Below are 8,293 nucleotides of genomic sequence, written 5' to 3'. Positions count from 1 at the left end.
GGTCTGCATATGGATCCCTCCCCCCCCCCCCCCCCTCAACTCGGGGGGGGGGGGAGGGGGCAGGCAGTCCTGGATCTGAATCTGCAATTAACAAACTTGGAACTAAAGTCATCAATGTTCAAACTCATGGTATTAACTTTGCTTTATCATTTCTGGTTCTAGAGCAGAAGATTTTAAATATTCCTCAATGTGGGGGGGGGGGGGGGGTGGGCCCCCTAGGGGGCCCCCAAGAGGGACATGGTGCCCATTTGAAGGAATTGAGATTCTATCCCCCTAGGGATGCTACCTGCTAAGTTTGGTCAAAATTCATCTTGAGGTTTTCAAGAAGAAGATGAACATGTACAATTCAGGCTCCATTACAAGTGTTGGACTTCTCCCCAGCCCTCTCCTGGGTCCTAAGGGCGTGGGGGGGGGGGGGGGGGAATGAATCCGCCAACCCCATGAAAAAAACTTGAAACTACAGTCATCAATGTACTAACTCATAGTATCATCTTAGCCCTATCATTTCTGGTTCTAGAGAAGATTTTTAAAGGTTCCTTAATTTTAGGGGGTTTGGCCCCCTAGGGACCCCCAGGTGGGCAATGGTGCCCATTTGAACAAATTGAGATCCTATCCCCCTAGGGATGCTACCTACCAAGTTTGGTGAAAATCAGATATGGCGATCTCAAAGTGAAGATGAAAATGTACAATTTAGGCCCCATTAGGACTCCTCCCCACCCCCCTCCCCTGGGTCCCAAGGGGGGCACCCCTGATTCCCCCATGAACAAACTTGAAACTACAGTCATCAATGTACTTACTCATAGTATCAATTAAGCCCTATCACTTCTGGTTCTAGAGAAGAAGATTTTTAAAGATTCCTTAATTTTAGGGTGTTTGGGCCCCCCTGGGGCCCCCCAGGTGGGCCATGGTGCCCATTTGAACAAATTGAGATCCTATCCCCCTAGGGATGCTACCTGCCAAGTTTGGTGAAAATCGGTCATGGGGTTCTCGAGAAGAAGATGAAAATGTAAAAAGTTTACGCACGACGGACGACGGAAGACGCACGACGGACGCCGGACGAAGAGCGATCGCAATAGCTCACTTGAGCCTTCGGCTCAGGTGAGCTAAAAAAGGACAAAACACTTTGTGCCTGGATATTGCAGCCCTTTCAGTTTCCAGTAACAGTTTAACGCACATGCAGTTTAGGAGTTTACAGGATTTATTTTCCCTACTTGCTACATGGGGCAAGAACAAATTTTCCAGGCAATCAATTCACTGTTTCATTCTGATTCACACATTTGAGTACTAACATGTTTGTTGTTACCTCACAGGAAAGACAGAAATAGAGAGTTCAGAGATATAAATGTAGTGTCATATCAGTTATCACTGCCATCACATGAATGTAGTCTATGATTGGAATTGATGTTATTCATGTTCAATGCGCATTTATCAGAATCCCCAACAATCCTGGTACAAAGGTGCAGCTTTTTCATTACTAACATGTCTTTTGCTATAATACACAATGAAGGCATAAATTGACAGTAGGCCTACAGGAAGAACTGGTGTCAGAGCTATTATCATTGCCATCACTTGGATGCACTCAACATAATTATGATATTGAAGTCATCCAAGTTCAGTTTTCAAACATTTGCCAGCCACAAAGAAGAACATGAGAGGGGATGTCACTGGCTTCATGGAGCTAAGTAGTTGGGAGGGCTGGTTCTGATTGATGAGAGGGGATGTCACTGGATTCACTGAGCTTGGTGGCAGAGAGGGCTGGTTTCCACTGGCGAGATGGATGTCACAGGTCTCACCGAGCTGCGTAGCCTAGAAGAGGCAGTCTTATTTGGCGAGAGGGGGTGTCACTGGCTTCAACAACCTGGATATCTGTGATGGCACTTGGATGTGATGCTAGCTGTTCCACTGCAATAGAGGCCAACAAGCACATTCTATTGATCTCTCATCTAATGACTGAATGTTGGTAATAAAGTAACTACTACACATTTACAATGAAAAATTATTTTACTACTCATATAGACTCAATTAACTATTCAGTAATACACATAGTAAATATTCTCTTTAAAGACTATCATTCAAGCAATGACAAGTTTAGTACTGATGAAAGCAATTATGTTATATGCTGAAAGTCCAATGAAAATAGCTCATTTTATTTATGATATTTACATAAAAATTCCCTAATATGCATGCCAAAGGGACGTCTTCATCATCTACTGTAAAAGTGGAAATTTCTTGCGGTGTTGGTTGAAATTTTCACGCATTTCGCGTAAGCCAAAACTAGCGCGAAAATAAAAGCATGCGAATATTTTTGCTCGCCATTTGTTCAAGTAGTTGATGTCTTGATTCCGCGGAACTATAAACATGCGAAGCTCTTCTTACCCCGCCGACCGCAAAAAATTAGTCGCGCTAAAATATCCACTTTTACAGTAACCTGTTATCTCCTTACATCTGCCCAGGCTCTGATAAAATCAATATCTGTCAGCACTCTCACCAGGTTTTGATCCACTTCAATTTGACCCAAGTCCTTTCCTCAGAGTAGCATTTTCCTCCACAACTAATTGGAGAAGGCAACGGCATTCATGAACTTGTCCTTTTTCCATTTCACAGGGGCATCTGGACTGGAGTTCATCTGTATATCAGACACAATGAAAGGCATTAACACGGACTTACAATTAGGATAGTCCCGTTAGTTCTTCACCAATCAGTAAATTTAGTCACAGAACTTGCTATCCCATGTATTTCAGTGTAGAGTCTACCAGGTAGCTTTATCTTGTAGTGCTCACATACATGCAACAGAGAAAACTCCATGAAATATGTTAGAAATAGACTGTCTACTGTAGAACTTAAATAGCAACTAGAAATGTCGCTATGGCGACTGGTATGCCTCCGCCATAATGCATGATTTTCCTAATAGGTCTAGATAGTACATGTGGACAATGTGTGATTACATTTTCACAAAACTGGTAAAATATTGAAATGACAACTTTGTCACAAATGTGTTGAATGTTCACCTTCCTTGACCTTGGTTTAATTGGATGAATAGGAGAGCATGTATTTGGGGATTTAAGGACTTTAACTTGACTTTGACCCATTCATACATTTATGCATTGAGTAATTTTCATGGTACCGGTATGGAGAAAAAGTGCAATTTCTGTACTGGATAGTAAATTGTTACCATGTTCATCTGGCCTTTGACCCTAAAATTCATAAGATACTAGTAATCACTTTCAGGTAGAACATGCATAAATATGCAGTAAGTTTCACAATAAACTGAGCCACTTCTGAGATATGGAGGAAAAGTTAGTTCAGCACTTTCACTTGATCTTTGACATTTTGACCTTTGAGGCAAAAAAAAAAAGAAAAAGAAAAAAAAAACTCTCCAGAGAATTTCTATTAGGTTACACACGCATACACCAAGTGTAAAAAAAAATAATAATCCTGCTGGCATTGCATGAACATGAGGGAAATAGTAAAATTTTGATGTGCTGCACTTGACCTTTGACCCCTGACCTTTGACCCCATGAACCCTACATTCTCTAGATAATCACTGCCAGTCAGTACATGTATATACTATGTTCCATGAAGATACCTTGAACAATTTTCCAATTTACAGAGAGAAAAAAAAGAAGTTTTAATACTTTTACTCGACCTTTTGACCTTTGACCTTTGACCTCATGACCCAAACTTTCACCAGAGAATCTAAATTGGGTAATACATGTATACACTAAGTTTCAAGAAAATATCTTCTGGCATTGCATAGATATGGTGGAAATAGTGAAATTTTATGTATTTGACCTTGACCTTTTGACCTTTGACCTTGAGCACGTGCACCCAAAAGTTGATAGGCACAACTTCACCCCCTAATACACATACATGCCAAGTTTCATTAGGATACCTCAACAGGTTTTGATAGTTACCTTGTCCACAAAATTCATTACGGACGGACGGAAAGACGGACGGACGGACGGAAGGACGGAAGGACGGACGGACGGACGGAAGGACGGACGGACGGACGGACAACCCGAAAACATAATGCCTCCGGCACCACTTCGTGGCGGAGGCATAAAAAGGAAAATAAGACCTACAGAGACCCTAGCCAAATTTTTGATGAGTTGACACTGCACATGACGTCGGGATGACCTCAGCCTCTCATTGTGCATCTGGGTAATTCTGTGAAGTTGGGGCACGAAGTGTGACATTTTAGCATAACTCAATACTAATTATGCTATACATGTATTGTTTATAGGCTTTGCAGTTGTATTGAGACCATACATTTTCCTGGAAATTTTGTGCCATTCCGACTCAATTTTGATGAAATTATTAAAACGATATGTAATGGTGTCCTGTAGCATCGTGACGTGTCCATGTAGCATCGTGATAGTAAACATTTGGTCCTAAAAGACAAATTAAGGAAATTAGCTTGACCCAAATTTGATATAATATGCATAATTACTAGATTAGTCAGATAGCTAAATATCTTAACTCTCCTTTCCACAGTTTTACACAAAAAAGGACACCGCATAGCATCGTGATACATTTTGTAATTTTCTTTTAAAATTGAAACTGTGTACAGGAAATTTGAGATATTTAGCTATCTTATTCATACCTTGTAAATATGCATATTGCATCAAATTTTGGTCAAGCTCATTGCCATAATTTGTCTCTTTGGACCAAATTTTAAAATATCACGATGCTACGTGGACACGTCACGATGCTCCAGGACACAGTGTTACATATTGTTTAATAACTTCATTAAAATTGAGTCTGAATGGCACAAAATTTCCAGGAAAATGTGTGGCCTCAATGCAAATGTAAAGCCTACAAACAATAAATGTATAGCATAATTGATATTGAGTTATGCTGACATGTATTTTGTCAATATCACGATGCTACATACATGGACACTGCCCCAACTTCATGGAATTACCCATCTACAAAGTAGGCCCTATTTATTTATATGTTGTGTATACAACCTCATATCGGGCCTATGATGTCTTTCAATCCAGCCACATGCAAGGGATTTGGGGGTCTGTATAATTCCACATACAATCATATAGTAGGCCTATATGTGGCTGCAATGTACAAACTATGTAACTTGTAACCCTAAAAGTAATGATCAAGACAACTATAATCTTATTAACCACTACCACAGCTTTGGGTTTAAAAAAAAAATGTTATAAGTTAAATTACAGCAAGAATAAGAACAGCATCGTTTGAGAACACAGAGTTATCTATTCAATTTATTGATGTTTTGTGTACTAAATATCAACATTAACTTTCATTTGCAGGTTCAAAACAGTTGTTGGATCTAGGTGTATTAAAAAAGTACCAGGTACCCAGGTAATTAAAGTTAGTTTGTACAAACCTTTTGTACCAACGGAAGGGCTGGTCTCAATGGGCAAGAGGGGATGTCACTGGCTTCATCAAGCTGGGAGGGCTGGTCTTGACTGATGAGGGGGGACATCACTGGCTTCACCAAGCCGGGTATACGCTAGCTGGTCGAAACTGACGAGAGGGAATGTCACTGGCTTCATCAAGCTGGTTAGCTAGGAGGGCTGGTCTCAATTGATGAGAGGGGATGTCACTGGCTTCACCGAGCTGGGTAGCTGGTCAAAACTGACGAGAGGGAATTTCACTGGCTTCATCAAGCTGGGTAGCTGGGAGGGCTGGTCTCAACTGACCAGAGGGGCTGTCACTGGCTTCACTGAGCTGCCTAGTCAGGATGGTCCTTGAATGCGATGCTGGCTGTTGCTCTACAAAAGATACCCACAATAATATCTGACAGACCTTTCTCAACAATTAGCACCTACTGTGCTACAAAGCATACACCATTAACCACTACACTATAGAGACTGAGTGAACTGCGCTACAATGCATATACGCCATTAGCCACTTATGTATGTACGCACAATAGATACACTTCAATCAACATTTTTGCAATGCCATGTGTACCGGAGACAATAACAAGGTACTGGTACCTTACCAAACATGTGAATTCACGTTTTTGGTCCGATCATAGCTGTGATGACAACATATACGGTACACAGTTGAGTCTCCACAAAGTATTTTGTAAAAACCGAGAGTTACCAGATTCGCTGACACTTTCATTCATTCAGTGTCGTTTCGTAAAATTGGATTTCTCGCCTATCGCCAATTTGTAACAAACGTCAGTTCTGATGAGTGTCGTAACTTTCTTATTTCGACATTTTGAGACCCATAATTTGACATGAAGGTAGAATAGGGCAACATAATCCAGAATACGGTAAAATAGGAATTCGCGTATTTACATGCAAAACACAAATAGCGTGCCATTTCTTACTGTGAACAGCGATTTATGTGTAATAGAGAAGCACATTTCAAAAAGGAGAAATGTTGAGCCAAATTTGGGATGTCATTCATAGGCAAAAAAATTTCCATGTTAACTTATGGTAACTATACACAGCCCAGTTGCTGTACGTAGGTACAAGGTACGGGTACATAGCGACAGGATTCGCACAGCGTACCGTACTTACAGCGTCTACCACTCCTAGTCCGAGGCCTTTTTTCTCTGCCATTATAGCTGTAGCCCGACCACACGCTGTAAGTACACTGTGCGAATCCTGTCGCTACGTACGTACAGCGACTGGGCTGTGTATACAAGTGTAGTTACCATAACTGGAAATTTTTTTGCCTATGAATGACATCCCAAATTTGGCTCAACATTTCTCCTTTTTGAAATGTGCTTCTCTATTAATTACACATAAATCGCTGTTCACATTAAGAAATGGCACGCTAATAAAGTGTTTTGCATGTAGATAATACGCGAATTCCTATTTTACCGTATATCTACTGGATTATGTTGCCCTATTCTACTTTCATGTCATTAAATTATGGGTCTCAAAATACATAGGTCTAAGATACCTACCATACCTCAATCGCATTCTGAATAGGGCCTACACCTTTTTGTGAATCTGCATGTAGCCTTTCTCCACATATGTGAGTATTAAAAATCTCAGGCAAACTCTGATAGGCCTACAAGCTCATATCTTTTAGTTTAACTGGTTAATAGAAAAATGTTAGGGTGTGGCATAGGACACCTAACAAAATTACTAATCTAGGCCTACTATCAGTATTACTAAATAGTAGGCCAATAGTGTGTGTAGATCCTCTAAGTGACATCTCTATCAATTAATGTTACACTAACAACACTAAACACTGTAACAGTTGTTATAGGTCCTACTCACACTGAACTAGTATGACTATGAGGTCTTCCGAGTTTCACAAATTTATTACCGATCCAGCCGAAGTGAAATGACATCTCTGTCGTTCAGCCCCTTATCTTCTAGTGTCTTGAGGGGAATTGGGACTCTACATTTTATTTTTCTGTCACCATCTCCATACTCTGTCACTGGTTTTCATGGTCTTCCTCTTCTTGGAGACAGATCTCTCGCTCTCCACCTGCGGCTCCATTGTTTCGAATAGTGTGGATGGTATTTATACGCAGCCAGCAGATCAGAGTTCAAGCGGACCCGTGCCAGCTACAAGCTGCCGGGCGGATCCCGGGAAATGCACCGATAACGCTCGCTAGCCAGTGAACAGGCACCCGGGTTTCGCCTCGCAATAGGGGCGATATCTTGGGCTTGCTTTTCGCCGAGGAGAAGGCAATACATTAACGCTGTGCCAAAATCGGACAAAAGAGGGAGGCAAAAACAACACTTGAACGGAGAGCCTCTAAGCCGACCCCCCGTGATTTTGACAAGCGTTACATGTAACGCTCTTCAAAAAATCATAGATATCTTCATAATGCCGTATTTTTCATCGATTCTTTTTCATTGCTTAGTCCTTTCATAGACATTGGTCCTTGTTTTTGCCTGTTTCACTTCATGAAATAGCACTTTTGCATTTTGGGTTCCAACACTCATCCCCAGTCCCTTTAAATGAATACATTACATATACGGAAATTTAACATGTGCTTACTTTAATTTTGAGAGTATTGTACAGACGGTTAACTTAGTGGACGTTGATGCCTACTGAATAGAGTGTTATGTATCCCCCCCCCCCCCCCCCCCCCCCCCCCCCCGGTTGTTGGGGGTGGAGTCGGAGCATGTCCTGATACACACGAAGCAGGGCGTGGCTAAAAAGAAACAATCAAAATGGCCGCCTGGTAAACAAAGTCACGTGGCCTCAATCAATGAGACTCTGGACAGTCTGAAATTACCCCGCCCAAGACTGATGTCCAAGTTTACCCCGGTCTTCCTTGGTACATCACTGGCATGATGCGGGTTGTCAGTTTATCGGTGATGCAGATGTCGATGGA

The 8,293-nt window shown here is 41.4% G+C and overlaps 1 long non-coding RNA gene across 2 annotated transcripts; it reads right to left on the bottom strand.

The window, feature by feature from the left end:
• Positions 1–210: 210 nt before the first annotated feature.
• LOC139719409 (uncharacterized) lies at positions 211–7,900 on the bottom strand. 2 transcript variants are annotated; one of them, XR_011710106.1, is made up of 4 exons: positions 7,221–7,900; positions 5,363–5,750; positions 2,489–2,626; positions 211–1,902 (listed from the first exon to the last, which is right to left on the bottom strand). It is a non-coding gene; the product is annotated as an uncharacterized lncRNA (long non-coding RNA). The 2 variants fall into 2 exon arrangements; XR_011710105.1 differs by having other exon boundaries at positions 7,270–7,900.
• Between the last annotated feature and the right edge of the window lie 393 nt (positions 7,901–8,293).

This window comes from Diadema antillarum, unplaced genomic scaffold (genome assembly GCF_040938485.1).
Source record: "Diadema antillarum isolate AM-2024a unplaced genomic scaffold, OU_Dant_1.0 scf00000110, whole genome shotgun sequence".
Taxonomy (NCBI): domain Eukaryota; kingdom Metazoa; phylum Echinodermata; class Echinoidea; order Diadematoida; family Diadematidae; genus Diadema; species Diadema antillarum.
The sequence above is the reverse complement of the archived record's forward strand: the minus strand, read 5'-3'. Positions and strand labels throughout refer to the sequence as shown.